A 17,294-nucleotide genomic window follows, 5' to 3' on the forward strand; every position below is an offset into this window, starting at 1 on the left:
CCCAGACTAACCTTCTGGGCACAAATCCAGCACGCCGCAGGTAAGGCAGCGAAGATCACGTCTCAACTGAGCCGATTAATGGCTAACATAGGAGGACCCTGCCAAGGAAAGAGAAAGCTGCTAATGTCCACGACGATCAGCGTCTTATTATACGGAGCCGAAATCTGGGCAGACGCCCTTAAAAAAGAAAACCGGCGTAAGGCAGTGGCCAGAGTGTACCGCACCGCAGCCCTCAGAGTTGCATCAGCCTACAGAACAGTATCAGGCGACGCGGTATTAGTTATAAGCGGCAATGCTCCAATTGACCTACTAGCAGATGAAAGGAAAAAACTGTGGGAGCTAAAGAAATCACCCGGCAATAACAAGAGCGCAATTCAACAAATACGGAAAGATACGATAACATCATGGCAACAAAGATGGGAGAATGGAAACCGCGGCAGATGGACGGCCAGGCTGATAAAAGATCTGGATTTATGGACAAGTCGTAAATTCGGAGAAGTAGACTTCTACACAACCCAGCTGTTATCCGGCCACGGATACTTCAAAAAGTACCTCTACAGAATGGGAAAAGTCGAAGAGCCGTCATGCCTATACAACGACGCGACAGAAGATGACGCTGAACACACATTCTTTGCATGTCAGCGCTGGCAAGGAGAACGCACCGCAGTAGAAGACCTGGTCGGGCCAATAAAGACTGACAATTTAATCAGCGTCATGTTGGAGAGCGAAACAAACTGGAGAATTATCCAGAAATACGCAGCAATCTTGCTACGCATCAAAAAGCGGGACCTGGACGCAGGTGCGCAGATGTAAATCTCTCAATGAGAAAAATGGAACGCCGCCCTGAAGTAATGCAAACGCGGTCCCAGGGTGGGCGACGGTTCCTTAGAGGGGGGGTTTTTAGTGTCCTGCAAGTGGCACATACCGCTGCTGTAACGATAGCACCGATGATGCGGAAGGCATTTTTCACCCCCTCACCCGCAAAAAAAAAAAAAACAAAAAAAAAAAAAAAAACTCTAATTTTGAATATCCACCGCAGCATTACACGTTATTCTAATGCCTCATTTCCCTTTATTCTTTAATATGTTTATACATACATACATGTTAGAACAATTAAGCTTAGCTTTGCCTAAGCCTAGCATCTTAGTTATAGTTCGTTACTTAACTTTACTTTATACCGTAAGTATCGTTTATCGGGTTCCGCTAGTTTCTTCAACGGTTATCCGCTATACGTTACCGCGCTGATCACCCAACCTCGTTAAATTTTTAATTGGATACATCTTTTCGATATGTCGTTAAACCAATCAATCGGTGGTACTCCAGCTGGATACATTCTTGCCAATGAGAGTCCCATAAGTTAACATTCGCCAATGGGCAGGGTGACATTTTTGAAGTTGAAGACACAGGCCAAGTATAAACGCCTTGAATGCATAAGTGTTGATATGGACTCAGAGCGGTTGCAAAGCATGGACGAATATGCTTTAGCGGCAATAATTGATTCAGTTGAGGAACTGAAATCGAACTTCTTGGCTGCACATACAAGTTTGAAAGAGCACGACTTTGAATCTATTGGAAGTGATTTATTTACACAATTTGATACGAATTTGGTTCAGTTGAAAGCTACTCTACAACGTGAAATTGGAAAGCGTAGCGCTTCTCAACATTGTTCCACATTCAAGATGAAAAACAATGAATTCCAGCCATTTGTAGTGAATACTAATCGTTCTCGTTTGCCTCAATTGCCAACGGTTTTTAAATCTTTCGCCTAATATTCGTCAGAAAGAAGTTAAGACACTTTTACTATGTCTAAACTGTTTAAAGAAAGGCCATCAGATACGATTCTGCAAATCTAGTAATTGTCGAAAATGTCATTCAAAGCATCGCACGCTTTTACATTTGAATCGTTTACCATCAGTTAATAGTAACGATTTACCATTAATATCGAACTCTGTCCAAGCTAATGCCATGACTGCAACACTGCCAACGCAGCCTGACTTCTGTGCTTCCAGATCTCCATCTGATGTTATGCTTTTAGCTACTGCAATCGTTTTAGTGAAATATCGTGACGGAACTTTCGTACCTTGTCGCTCACTTTTAGACTCCGACTCACAGATTCACTTCGTCACAAGTCGCTTCGCAAACCAACTTCAACTGCACAAATCCAAATCCTTCGCTTCGGTAGCGGAATTGGAGATGCAAATTTTCCTACAGATGGATCAGTCAATCTTGTACTAAAGCCGCGGACTTCAGATTACTCAACAAACATTACTGTTCTTATCGCTCAAACGATTACTGATAATCAACCTGGAACTCATGATTGGAATGTTCCTTCGAATATCCAACTAGCCGATCCTGCTTTCAATATACCACAACGCATCGATATGCTCATCGGAGCAGGACTTTTCTTCGAACTCATTTGTGTGGCGCAGATAGAATTGGCACCTGGGTTACCCATTCTTCAAAAAACTCGACTGGGATGGGTTCAGCGAACCCCTCAACTATCAACATTTATTGTAACCCAGAGATCATCTACTGGAATTGATAACGACACGCAGTTAGACAAAGTAGCTCGCCGCTTTTGGGAAATTGAACATATTCATGAACCAATTACCAAAACTTCTAAAGAAGACCTCGAGTGTGAGGAACATTTCAAAAATAATTATTCACGTTTACCTTCGGGGCGAGTATTCGGTCCGCTTACCCATTAAGGGCAGCTTGGACTCACTTGGAGATTTATATTTAGCTGCTAAACGCAGATTCGAGAATATGGAACGCAAACTTAGTAGAAATTCTAATTTAAAGGCGAAATATAGCTCATTCATGAAGGAATATGAGTCATATGTCGTTAGTTTCTGAAAGAATGATTTCTAAGTGCAGTTACTTTCTACCTCATCATTACGTTATTAAGGATGATAGTACGTCAACGAAATTGCGAGTTGTTTTGGCGGTTCTACGGCCACAACTTCAGGGTTATCACTAAATGACATACTTATGACAGGTCCTACCATTCAGCCCAAACTTTTCAAGATTCTCGTTCGTTTTCGTACCTTTCCAATTGCACTCACTGGGGATATTTGCAAGATGTATCGATGTGTTCGCGTAACACCTCCAGACAATGTGCTTCAGTGCATACTATGGCGAGATTCCCCAGAAGAAAAATTACGTATATACGAGTTAGACACGGTCACATACGGCACCAAGCCTGCTGCGTTCTTGGCTATACGAACCATGCATCAGCTAGCATTAGATGAATCCTCATCTTATCCACTTGGTTCAGAAATCGTTCTTCGCGATTTCTATATAGATGATCTTATCTCTGGAGGAAGTTCAGTAGAGGAAGTACAACAAATCAGGCAAGAAACTACAAACCTACTTTCGAAAGGTATTTTTCAGTTAAGAAAGTGGTGCTCTAACAACTCAGATCTTCTCAGCAAAATTCCTGTTGTTGATAGAGAAAGTTTTCTTAATTTCGATGAATCCAGCGATATTGTCAAAACTCTTGGACTTGTTTGGAATCATTGGAAGGATGTCTTTTTGTTTAAATATAAACCTCAGCAAACATCGGAAAAATGTTCCAAGTTCCGTTCCGTTCTGTTCCGTATTATCTACCATAGCACGTTTCTACGACCCATTAGGTCTGATTGCTCCTACTCTTACTAGAGCAAAAATACTGTTGCAAAGGATGTGGAGAGACAAGCTCGATTGGGATGAAAGTTTACCACTTTCCATATGCACTGCATGGTTAGCATTTTGTAACGATTTTGTTGGTCTTCAACACACTTCACTTCCGCGCTATGTTCTTCAGCCTGGCGCTACTGTTCAAATACATGCATTTTGTGATGCCAGCCTGGAAGCATACGGCGCTTGTGTTTACATTCGCTCAGTTAAGGATGACGGCATTAAAGTTCATTTGTTGTGCTCCAAGGCTCGTGTCGCTCTTAAAATGCTAACAGTACCAGTGTCGCAATTATTATCTGAATTAAGAAAAATTAATATATTTGATTGTTCTTATTACTGCTGGTCGGATTCATTAGTGGTTCTCACATGGCTACGAGAGGAACCCTCAAAGTTCAAGGTATTTGTTGCTAATCGAATTTATGCTATACAACAACTAACTGAAGGCATGCAGTGGCGTTACGTTCCCACCTCCATGAATCCAGCTGACATCCTATCAAAGGGCGCTACACCAAAGGAGCTCCTAAGGGCAAGGCTTTGGACGTATGGACCACAATTTTTGGAAAACGTTGAATCTTCGTGGCCACCACCACGCGCATCGTCAAAAGGTTTTGCACATCTCATCTGATAGACCCGACATAACTTTTTCGTTCAAATATAACAACTCGGTCGGAGCAATGCAGCGTATCTTTGGATACATATACAAATTTATAAAATCGAAAAGATCACAGCTCACAACTACAGATATCCATCGAGGGACTCAATTGCCCATACGCCTAGTCCAAAGAGCGCAGTTGTGGTCAGAAATCGCCACCCTGAAGAAAAACAATTTTGTACATACATCAAGTAAAATCGCTTCGTTATCGTCGCTTAAAGAACTCAACACTGGACTTTGAGGCGCGTTATCCAATGACTCTACCATAGAATCATCCATTAACGTCGTCAATAATCACTCATTTTCATCGAAAGCATCACCACTCATGTCCTCAGTCTCTACTTGCCTCCATTCGTATGCAATTTTGGCCTATAGATGGAACAGAAACTATTGCGAGTGTTCTACGAAAATGTATCATATGTTGCAGATCGAAACCTCGACCCGTTGAGCACATCATGGCTGACTTGCCTAAGGAAGGCATCCATGCATCAGGCCCTTTATCGTTACGGGCATAGACTACTGTGGACCATTTTATTTCAAACCGGAAACGCCTAAGAAAGCACCTCAAAAATGCTGTTGGCGCCAAGAACGAGCTGAAGGATTTACGCGAGTTATTGTAAATATAGTGAAAATCATCGCAACCAAGTTCACGCTTACTGTCTTAATAATGGGATAGATTGGCGTTTTATACCTTCTCGATCACCACATTTTGGTGGCAAAAAAGCATTTCTATCGCTCCGTTGATTCATCGCTTCTTGGTTTTGAAGAATTAATTCAAAACCTCTTGTGCCACTTTCAGAAAATCCAGATGATCTTGATGTACTGACGCCCGGACATTTTCTTATTGGTGGTCCTCTTATCGCTATTCCTGAGCCGAGCCGAACCTCACTCATCTAAACTGCAATCGTTTAGATCGCTGACAGCAGGTTACTTACATACAACAGATACTTTGGAAGCGATGGAGTGTAGAATACCTTACTATTCTACAACAACGAGCAAAGTTTGTAAACCACACCCAAACATTGCAGTCAATGACATCGTATGCATCAAAGACGAAAATTCAGCACCTCTTCAATGGCCCTCGGCTCGTGTTACAGAAGCTGTCACTGGATCAGACGGGCTTGCAAGAGTAGCCGTTTTTCGTACGCCTACCGGCATAATGCGTCGAGTTAGTTAGACCTTTCAACGAGTGGAGGATGTTCCGAGCAGCTCCTTTCACTATGGAACTACCAATAATGAGTAGCATTAATCTTAAGTTATTGTTTATACTTAAGTTAGCTAAATTTATACCCACACATATATTCCACCCACTGTGGTGAGAAAACATTGTAAATATTAAATATTTTATATTAATTGTTATCTGGTCCCTCTAATTTTGCATATCCACCACAGCATTACTCGTTATTCTAATATCTCATTTCCCTTTATCCTTTAATATGTTTATACATACATACATGTTAGAACAATTAAGGGGGGAGCCTGCTTTAGGAGGCCTAAAAAAGGCAGTTTTTCGTGATTTTTTTTAGGATAGAAAACAACAAGCAAATGTAATGAAATTTTTACATCATTTTATTACATATTTAAACTTACAAAAAACATATTTTAAAATTTAAGATATCGACATATAGCCCACTTTTATCTACTTTTGTGCACCACCGCGCAATTGAAGTGTCCAATTGGCGGGCAAAATGTAGGTCGCAATTTTTGTCTGAAACAAAAAAATCAAATGGATAATTAATTTTCATTAGTCCTTCTTCTATGTGAACCTAAAAAAACCCGAAAAAAAACGCGAAAATCAAAGTTTTTTTTAGACTTGAAAAAAACTTAACTTTAATTTACTAAAAAAATAGTTTAGAATTTTGTTTTCAAGAACTTTTTAGGTTCACAGAGGAGGTAATAAGATACTGAATCTAACAAGCTTTGGTTTTATACGATTGGTTGAATACTTTTTTTGTAATTTTGCCCGCCAATTTTGGAAAATCGTAAAAATGAAAAACCGAGAAATCGCGCATCAAACTTTTCGCTTTCTTCCCAAGCGCTCATATATCTGCTAGACGCTCGGTCACTATTTGCTTTCTAGATTCGAAAATATTTCGAATTTCTATCTATAATTTTGGGGACATATTCTTACATATATTAGAAACAGATTTAAGCAATAAAAAAAAAATCGATTTTTTGAGCCTCCTAAAGCAAGCCCCCCTTAAGCCTTGCCTAAGCCTAGCATCTTAGTTATAGTTCGCTTTTTACATTCGATACCTACACACGCATTATTTTCTAATTCGTTTCTTATATTCGCTACCTGCAAACGCAAGGGCATTTCACCTAATAAACCACCAGCCACGTAACTTTCTATTCGTTGTATTATATATATTTATATTGTAAATATATATCGTCGTTATTTTATATCGCGATTCGAAGCTATCAAAAAAGTTTGGTAGCTCAACACGCACAATAGGGAGTCGCCTTGTCTGAAACCTTTTTTGGTATCCAACGGCTTGGAAAGGTCCTTCCCGATTCTGACGGAGCTTTTTGTGCGGCTCAAGTCAGTTAAAAAGTCGTATTAGTTTTGCGGGGATACCAAATTCAAACATCGCGGCATAAAGGTAGCTCCTTTTCGTGCTGTCGAAAGCAGCTTTGAAATCGACGAAGAGGTGGTGTGTGTCGATTCTCCTTTGTCGATTGGGCATGCTTTCGTCCGACCACATTTTACAAAAAAGCTGATGCATGCTCCTTATCCTTATCCGCGCCGTATTTGAATAGCTCGGCCGGCAAATGGAACGTCTGCTCCATAGTCGTCGATTGGGGAATTGAGTTTGCCTTCTCCTGGCGTTGTACGTTCACTGCCATTCAGCAGGCTGGATAAGTTTTCCCTCCATAATTTAAGTATGATCTGGGCATCGGTGACTAGATCACCTTTGGCGGTTCTACGAGAGTATGTTTCGGTCTTGAAACCTTCAGTAAGCCGCGTCTCGGTATCTATCGACCACGTGTTGTGGTCGATCGTAGCGTTGCGAGCTAGGCAGCCTGTTTTCTCTCCGCCGCAACACGGCACTCCTCGTCGTACCAGCTGTTCTTTTGCACTTTCCGAAAACCAATGGTTTTGGTTGCAGCTGTACGTAAGGAGTTTGAAATGCCGTCCCACAGTTCCCTTATACCGAGTTGTTGACGAGTGCCCTCAGAGAGCAGGAGTGTAAACCGAGTAGAAAATCGTTCGGCTGTCTGTTGTGATTGCAGCTTCTCGACGTCGAACCTTCCTTGTGTTTGCTGGCGTGCGTTTTTTGCTGCACATAGGCAGGTGCGAATCCTGGCTGCAACAAGATAGTGGTCCGAGTCGATGTTAGGACCTCGGAGCGCACGCACATCTAAATAACTGAAGACGTGTCTTCCGTCTATCACAACATGATCGATCTGGTTGGTAGGTTTTCGATCCGGAGGCAGCCAGGTAGCTTGATGAATTTTCTTATGCTGGAATTTAGTACTACAAATAACCGTATTTCGGGCCCCGGCGAAGCCGATCAGCCTCAACCCATTTGGGGACGTTTCCTCGTGGAGGCCGAATTTACCGACCGTAGTGCCAAAGATACCTTCTTTGCCCACCCTGGCGTTAAAGTCGCAAAGCACGACTTTGACATCGTGGCGGGGGCAGCTCCCATAGGTGCGTTCCAAGCGCTCATAGAAGGCATCTTTGGTGACATCGTTCTTCTCTTCCATCGCAAATCAGCGATATGTTGAAGAACATAACTTTGATGCGGGTTGTGGCTAGACGTTCATTCACCGGAGTGAATGATAGTACTCGGAGACGGAGTCTCTCCCCCACAACGAATACCACACGAAACTTGCGCTCCTTTATATGGCCACTGTAGTAAATACCACAAGCACCTATGTACTTGTCTCTGTCCTTGTCCCGTCCATCGCATTTCTTGGACGGCGGTGATGTCAGCCTTTATTTTCACGAGGACATCAACCAGCTGGGCAGCAGCACCTTCCCAATTAAGGGACCGGACATTCCAGATGCATGCCCTCAAATCATAGTACTTAATTCGTTTGCCATGGTCGCCATCAAAAGGGTGGTCACTCATCCGAGGCTCTTTGTTTCCTTTCATTGGGGGTGTTTTTTACGTGGCGGGTCCCAAACCCAGCGCACAACCTTATGTTGGGAATGTTTCGCCTTCTCACTTTAGTTCGCCTTCATGCGGATGCTCTTAGGCTACCCAGAGGATACTTGGTCAAAGACCGGAAGTCGTGAGCTGCTTGAGTCATATGTAAAAGAATCGTTCCGGCCACTTTCCTCACTTGCGTAAACTTCTGCACATGACTCCATCCTCCAATATTAGATTGAATTTATTTGAAAAATTCTTCTCCTTAAATAATATCCTAAACTATATTTTAATACCGCTGAATACATAATTCCGCTTTATATTAATTCATATATACATAAGTATGTTATGTACTTCTAACAGTTCATAAAACTAAATATCTACTTAACGTTATTGCTTCTTCATATATAATTTGGTTATTAAAAGAGAAATGTAAAATGGGAATGCAGCATTGCAATAGGCTGCTTACATATTAAGCTTAGTAAATGCTAAATAGGACAAACTAATGTGCACAAACAAACATACCTATAATTGCGTGTGCGAAACATAGCGTTAGCAAAAGTGTTCAAAACAAACAAAATGCAAATAAATAAAATGCAATACAATTGTTAACTGCAATGAGGTGAATGACTTCAAATGATTAACCTTTTATATTAGGCAAATAAAAAGAAATAGAAATAGTAAGAAATACATAAGAACATATCAAGCCATTACCGCCAAAATAATGTATCCCACACCATAATCGATTTTTGGTTTGTTATCGAAATCGATAGTTCAACATCATTTGCATCATCTGTCAAAATTTCATGGCTGTAGATTAAACCGTTATGATTTTATAACAAAAACAATTTTAATGTAAGTGCATATGGTGACTTGTTTACATTTTCTTTGAACACATGTGTGGGATACAATCAAATTCTCTTTTAAAATAAATGAAACACAAGAGGAAAAAACACAATTTTTTGAGACTGTAATTAAAGATAAAGCTTTAGAACAATATGTCGAAGGTATGAATTTGTTTTATTTTTGCAAAATATGTTTTTGTTTTCAATTATTGGATATTTTTACAGCTCTCCCTGGTACCGTATAGCGATTCAGATGAATCTTTCGTTGATTTAAATGGTTTGGAAAGTTTAAAAGAAGTCGAGGAGGAAACGTGTGTTGGGAAAAGGGGCTACCGAAAGCAAAAGAGAATACCTAAAAGGTTGCAAAAAGTTAAGAAAAAAATACGAGTGTTTTACCCAACCCGTCCTTAAAAAAAATGTCCAAATTCGTGTCATGATAAAATTTCTGAAGATGAAAGAGTAAGAATAAATGAACATTTTTGGGGAAGCGGCAACAAAATTAGACAGAAAGATTGGCTGTCTTCTTGTGTTAAACAAGTCGATATTAAAAGGCGATATGGAGAAAGTGACAGAAAAAAGTGCAGCTTAAAAGTTTTAAAGTTTGTCAAAAATTTTTATTGAAAACGTTGGAAGCAAGCATATCGCTAGTAAAATCCTTTATAGAAGAACTACCAGCGGTTCCTTCACATTATTGCAGGAATAAAAGTACAAAATTATATCTTCCTAAGAATTTCGAAACATAAAAACTGTATATCAGCATTATGTAGAACATTTGAAAACTATTAATAAAGTAAATAGTCAGTTATCGTTAAGAGTATTCGGTAATATTTTTAAAAACAGTTTCAATTTAGGCTTTCATTTACCTAAAAAAAATAGATGTATCTTATGCGAGAATTACAATAATTTAGACACAGAATCCAAAAAGCAATTGCATTCATCAAAAGAGTATCAAATTCATCTAAAGGACAAAGAGAAATGTAAGCAAATATTTTTGGAGGACCAAAAGCTATGCAAAGAGAATCCGGCTTATTTATGTACCAGTTTCGGCTTGCAAAAGGTCTTAAATACTTCCTATAAAAATGTTACTTTGTTTTATTCTAGAAAATATTCATTCCACAATGAAAGTTTTTATGAGAGTGGTACAAGAGATGGGTTTTGTTTTTTATAGGGAGAAAAGGATGGTAAACGAGGTTGTAATGAAATTTACACAACTGTTTTCCAATACCTTAAATTAGTCGATGAAAGAAAAACCCAGTCGATAATCCATCTTTATTGTGATAGCTGCGCAGGACAGAACAAAAACAGAGCTATGCTTGCGACATTAACCTGTTTTGTTGAAAATTCTAATTTTGTGACTAATATAAAAATCACATACTTGTTGCCTGGACACACCATGAAGCCTGTTGATTCGATACATATTTAGTACAATTGAATCGTTTATTCGGAATAGGACTATTTGGGCTCCAAGTGAGTGGTACACCATAATATCAAATGCAAGAACTAACCCAAGAAAATATAATTGTATTGAATTAACTAACAGTGATTTTAAAGACTGGAAGGCATTCAATTTATAAAATTATGCTCTGTTACATTGGAAAAAAAATTTCAAATATTACTCTTAAATATGGCTACTTTGATGAATCTGAAACCATAAATTATGATCTAGATTCAATTCCACGATCCAGACGAAACTCCCAAATAGTTTGTGAGGGACCTACTCAATTATATGATCATATATTAAACATTTCTTCTGCTAAATATAAGGATTTGAAAACGCTTTGCGATAGAAAAACTATACCCGTAAAATTCCAACACGAGTATTTAAATTTAAAATGGGATGGATCTGTTAAAGATTTGCTACCTGAAACCGACCAGGAAGATAGTATTTAGCGTTCTTTATATATTTTTATCTATCGTTATTCAAGTTTACAAGATTTTAATGTGAATAACATTACTTTGTTAACAGAGAACTTTAAATATATGATTTGCATTACTTTATTTTTGTTTTATCGAATATACTAAGAAATGTATGCATTTATTTTTTTTTTAATCAAATGTAATTTACTTTTAAGGACTAAGTAAAAAAATTAAATAAAACAAACGGGAAGTCACTTCCTTAAAATAATTTTTTTGTGTAACCCACACACTTTTTTAATAATAGGTTGCCAGAAGGAAAGCAAAAAAAATGTATCCCACAATTAAAATTATTAAAATTAAATGTATTACACAAAAAAATATTTACATTATAAATTTTAAAATAATGGCTTTATTCAAACTGATTTAATTAAAAAAAAAACCTTCCCCTGTAAAATTTCGAGTTTGTGGGATACATTTTTTCGGCGGTTATGGCTCGATATGGTCGAAGTACACAGAGGTTCGCAACCGGTGACCGGTGAACAGTATTGAAACTTGAAAATATGTATTCATATTTTGGCTGAAGAAATAAAAAATGTTTAAAACCACTCATTTTTCTGGTACATAATTGTACTTTTACTAATAATTTGCATAATTTATATAAATTTAAATTACGAGCAACTCTCACACAAATTGAAAATTTAGATTTCTCATATAATGACATTTTGAACAGAATTCATAATTCAACAAAAAATGATATTGAATCGAAGACGATTCATTTTAGACAGGGAGGAGTTGACCCGAGCCCTGACACAGTCGCTTAACGACAAATATAAACAACTAACTGCCTCTGCATCTGTTTCAATATTATAATACAACTAGCAAATACCCGGCGTACTTTGTTACGCCGCAAAAACTGAAACGATGAGGGTATTGGAAAGAATTTAATGTAGTTTAAAATGCAAATAAAATAATACCTTTATTCGTACATGTAAACACACATATATGAGTATAATGTGTAACTTATGTTAGACTTACAAATATTTACTACCCATATTTGAATTAATTGCAAACACTTTTAAATTCATTAACGTTATAAATAATTTGTTTATTAAATTCTTTTTTGCAGAAAAATTAAAAATAGATAACAAAAAGGTAACAATTCAAAACTCTTACATAAAATAAATAGGATTGTATAGAGTAAATATTAATTCAAGATATGAAATAAGGTATACTATAATTGATGTATTTTGGAACAATAACCAAAAAGGATATATTTTAATTATTAAAAACTTCAGTGAATACAACATTTTTTGTTTTATTTCCATTGCCAGAAATGAGAACAGTTTGTTTTGCGGGGAACCAATTCGTGACAGAGCCACATATAATTGACCGTGAGAAAATACTTCGTTTCGAAGATCTATGCCAACAGTATTAAATGTTTGCCCTTGGGACTTATTAATGGTAATCGCGAAACACGTCTTAACGAGGAACTGTACTCTTTAGAAACTAAATGGAAGATCTGTAGGTATCATTGGTATCCGAGGGATCATTGCGCTTTCGCCTGCTGCAGGTCCGGTTAAAATGTTTGCTTGAATGATATTAGGCATCAAGTGCGTTATCTTCAGTCGAGTGCCATTACATAAATTGGGAGGCTTAAGATTTCGTAGAAGGATTATTGGCGTACCAATTTTAAGTTCTAGTTGAAATGGAGATAGTCCCGAGGGATTAAGAGAGTTAAAAAACTCCGTTGGACAGTGAACAACGTCTCCTTCATCTGTCACTGTGTCAAAAGAATTGTAAATTTTATTGTCCGCATGGATTACAACCTTATAATTATTCGAATTAGTGGGCATACGGTCTATAGATGTCTTGAAACTTCTAACATACACATTATTTGCTCGAAGAATTTCTTCAATTGATTTCAAAATGTCTCGGTGAAGAGTTGGTGTAGCAGAAAGTTGTTCCTCTTCGGACGAAAAATATATTTGCAAAAATTTTGGTGTTGTGTTCGGCGCTGGCAATAAACTCCCAATAACGTGGTCCATGTATTTTAAACGTTGACATGAAATTACCCTCCCTAACTTCATTACCACCAAACGAAGTCATAGCGAAACAACCATTGTATTTTCTTATATTTTTTTTTTAAGTGACAGGACGACTGATGCTCGCCTGTAAGCAGCGCTTTGATTGTCTGCGGAGGCTCACCTATGTATATCTATTAGTTTTACATGGCTCTTGCTACAACACTTACTGCCATTCATTCGACCAATGAATAAAAGGGAATGGTCCAAATAATTACAATCCTGTCTATAGTTAAACGCTGATTTGAAAGCAATCGCCCCTTGTGTATTCTGCATCATTTGCAACCTTACATTCTCTACGCGATTTGCACTCTCGTCGACCGTCTCATTTCGTCTTAGCTGAATTTGCCGTCTATTTGATGAAGATCTAAATAATTGAGATTTTGCTTTTGGCATCTCTGAAAGCTTTTATTGTAAAAACCGTATATTTATTATTAACCAAATAAGTTTCGCTTAAATCTAATCTTTACCTTTTGATTTAAAGACAATAGATTTCCAATTTTACTCTACCCTTTGCAGAATACGATCATAAATACAATAAAGTTAGAAGAAACCAGCAAGTATTTCGCAGACACACATGAAAACCACATCACATCTTAATATTTGATTTTATTGGTTTTTGGATGTTCCTTACGGAGAGCGTTCTGTTTTTATTTTCAATGTGCTTTGTTACAAAAAAGTACAAAGACAATAAGAAAAGCAATTCAAGCAACGGTGCGTTGCTGCAAAATAAGTAACTGTAAAACAGAGTAAATATTGTTGACACTGTATTTACATATCTACATACATGCATACATACGGCAATTTATGCGAGCATTTGATTGTGCTGTTTAGCGTTATTTCACTTGTTTTTCGATCATTTATATATGCAAACTTTTTTGCTTTGTACTTTACTTCAATAAGTTATGTAGTAAAAGATGTGAGAGATGGAAGAGAGAGAGAGTGCATACATATGTATATATGTACTTTACTTCATTACGTTATGCTGGAAAAGATGTGCAGAGATGGAAGAGAGAGAGAGTGCGTGCCGCAAACGATAAAGGGCACACGCATACATACAAAGCGCGCTTCGCTGTATTTTTGGTTTTTCAAAAACTTCAACCCGAAAGAAAAAGGATTTGAATTCGGAAAATTAAAAAAAAAAAGTATGCCACTCGCGAGCCTAGAGCAAATGCTTTATTTAAAAAAAAAAATATAAAAATCGCTTCAGAACTTTAGGAGATTAGCCGTTACAAACATTTTTCATATAAGCGATTTTAAATAATTAGTATAGATATATCATGTAGTGATCAATTAATTTAGTGGGCTGAGCTTACATCTTGTGCTGTAAAAAGCAAGATTGAAATTTTTTTACTTTTAAGTCACCAAAAGTTCAAAATAAAATTAAAAAAATAGCCAGAAGGCTGTAAAAAAAAATAATAATGCATTTAGTTTGCAGAAATATAAGCTGTGTTTAATTTTATAACCCCACGATTTCGAAGCAGTTGCTTCGACCGGGCAGGATGTTTAAGATTTATTTTCTATTTTTATTGCATATCACACCATGCTCCTTTTTCTTTACTTTAATTATTTATTTAACTATAGTTTTAATTCTATAAGAGTTCTCTTCTTCTTTAGATCGACTCTAGAAACAGATATTTTTTAGATTTTGGACAGATTCTCTCCATAGAGTTTAGAGGATGTAAAGGATTGGTCAATAATTTGTTTGATAATGGTTTGTGCCCATTCAATTACAAATGAGCGTAATCGTTGGACAAAATTTTGTTGATCTAGTTTAAATCGGTGGTCATCTCATTTTGGACCCATTGGTCATCGTTCGTCTTCAATTCTGCATTCGCTTATTTGAAAATCCTTAAACTAGTATCTGGGAGCTAGGGGAATGTTGACCCGATTTTATCCATTTTTGGCACGAAAACATATTGTTAACAGAAAAGATGCTCCTTGATTTTCAATAACATGGTTCATGTTTTGACCGATATAAATATGAATATGAAAATACTGAACAAAAATTACATGACAACTTGACACGATTTGGAAAGCTTCTGACCTGGAAAAAAGGTGTTTAAAGTAATTTAAAAAAAGTTCTACTTTTTTACATTCTACCCTTTACATGGTCCGTTTGACTCATTTTTAAAAATCGTTATTTTAAGTATATAGAGGCTATGGGAACATTCCGATTTTATGAATTTTTAGCACTAAGACAAATTATTACCGGGAAAGGTTAGTTAAAGTCTGCAATAAAATCGTTGTTGATAATATCAAAGCATCATCAGAAATAGTTTAAAAGAGTCCTTATAAAGATGAACATAGTAAAGCAGAGATTATTAAAACAAAAATTCTAAATTTCGAGTTTATGTTGCTTTGCGAATTCAAATCAATGAAGCAGCCACAACTTTGCAAAAATGCGACCTTAAACATGGGCGAGGCAAGTAAAGTTTTAGCAGAGACCAAAGCAAAGTCAATGAAACTGCAAGAAAATATGGTATTGATATCCATTTTCAAGAAAAAAGGCAAAGGAAATTAAAAAAAAAAACATTTCGATGAATTAGCAGCTTGTCACCGATTTCCAAATCGAGAAAAAATATTTATATGATTTTCTAACACCAACATTTTTATTACAATTAAGTTACAATTAAACCAACTTCATTATTCAGAAATATTCAGATATAATAAGCCCTACTTATACTCTTGCCACCAGTTGCTACAGAGTATTACAGTTTTGTTCACCTAGCGGTTGTACGTGTCACCTAAAACTTATCGAGATAGATATAGAGTTATGTACATACATATATACAATATAAATGATCAGGGTGACGTGGTATGAGGTGGCATGTAAGTTCCTTAGTACAAAAAAATCTCAAGCTCGTAGATGGGCGTAATCGGATGATTGCCACGCCTACGAAAACCCATAAAGTGCCATAAGTAAGCAATAAGTTAAGATATAAAGCTGCAATTTGGTACAGAGGATCTAGAAAGGGCACTTGGGGGGAAAAAAATTGGAAATAGTGAGCTTGGTCCCGCTCTCTAACAAGTTTAATGTGCATATCTCCTAAACTATTCAAGTTACAATAACCAAATTTGCTGAGTACAAATTTTATAAGAAATATATGAAATCGGAAGATAACCCCGCTCACTCCCCATATAACGGTACTATTCAAAATTACTACGAGCGCAATCAATAAACAAAAAATACGCCAGACACATTAAATATTACCACCGAGATGGTATAAGAGAGCTTAATGGGAGCTGGTGTGAAAAGTGAACGATGGACGTGGCACCGCCCACTATTTGGTGAAAGCCCATATCTCGGGATTCGACCAACCGATTTCGACAAAATTTAGTACGTGACATTCTCTAACATTTTCATATCACAGTGTAAAAATGAACGAAATGGGGCAACAACCACGCCTACTTCCCATATAGCATAATTTTAAATTCCACTTGATTCGTTCAGTTTCCAGTACACAAATCAAGGAGCAATTGATATAATGGGATGAAAATTTGCTCGAATAACGATTAGTTAGTTAGACACGCCAGTATCTATAATTGACTTTTGATCGAAAATGTAAATCAATCACACAATCAATCTATAACTGAAATTAGGAGATAATCATTCGCTTATAATGATATGTCTGTGTGTCAAAAATGGATTGAATCGGGCCAATACTAGCCACCATATACTTAATATAAAGGTTTGCGAACTTCCAGGTGGCTTTGTACCGCATACATCAACCAATATGTGAGTAAAAATAAGAGAGCGTGTTTGACCCATAACAGTGTATTTTTGTGCCTAAAATAGAAAAATTTGAGCGAAAACTTGGTCTAGCCCCTATATAACTAATATCGGGATTTTCAAACATCCGGCTGACTTTACTGTATATGCTTAGTTTTAAACCTTAAAGTATTTCCCTGACTTTGATTCGTGCAAGTTGCAAGAGTAAAAAATGTTCAGTTGCACTCAAACTCACCCTTCCTTTCTTGTTTTTTACTCTAATTTATTAACATTTACCACCTAGTTTTACTTCAACTAGCTCAAGAATGAACTGTTCACCAATTATGTAAGAAAGTAATGAACAAAATATAT

At 37.1% G+C, this 17,294-nt stretch overlaps 1 protein-coding gene and 1 long non-coding RNA gene across 2 annotated transcripts in view; one reads left to right on the forward strand and one right to left on the reverse strand.

The window, feature by feature from the left end:
- LOC115065766 (carcinine transporter) overlaps positions 1-17,294 on the reverse strand; it is a 1,371,383-nt gene that overhangs the window by 347,846 nt on the left and 1,006,243 nt on the right. The window lies entirely within an intron of this gene.
- Positions 9,000-10,084, forward strand: LOC109579429 (uncharacterized). The gene is made up of 2 exons (XR_007421314.1): positions 9,000-9,434; positions 9,498-10,084. It is a non-coding gene; the product is annotated as an uncharacterized LOC109579429 (long non-coding RNA).

Source organism: Bactrocera dorsalis, chromosome 1 (assembly GCF_023373825.1).
Source record: "Bactrocera dorsalis isolate Fly_Bdor chromosome 1, ASM2337382v1, whole genome shotgun sequence".
Lineage (NCBI taxonomy): Eukaryota > Metazoa > Arthropoda > Insecta > Diptera > Tephritidae > Bactrocera > Bactrocera dorsalis.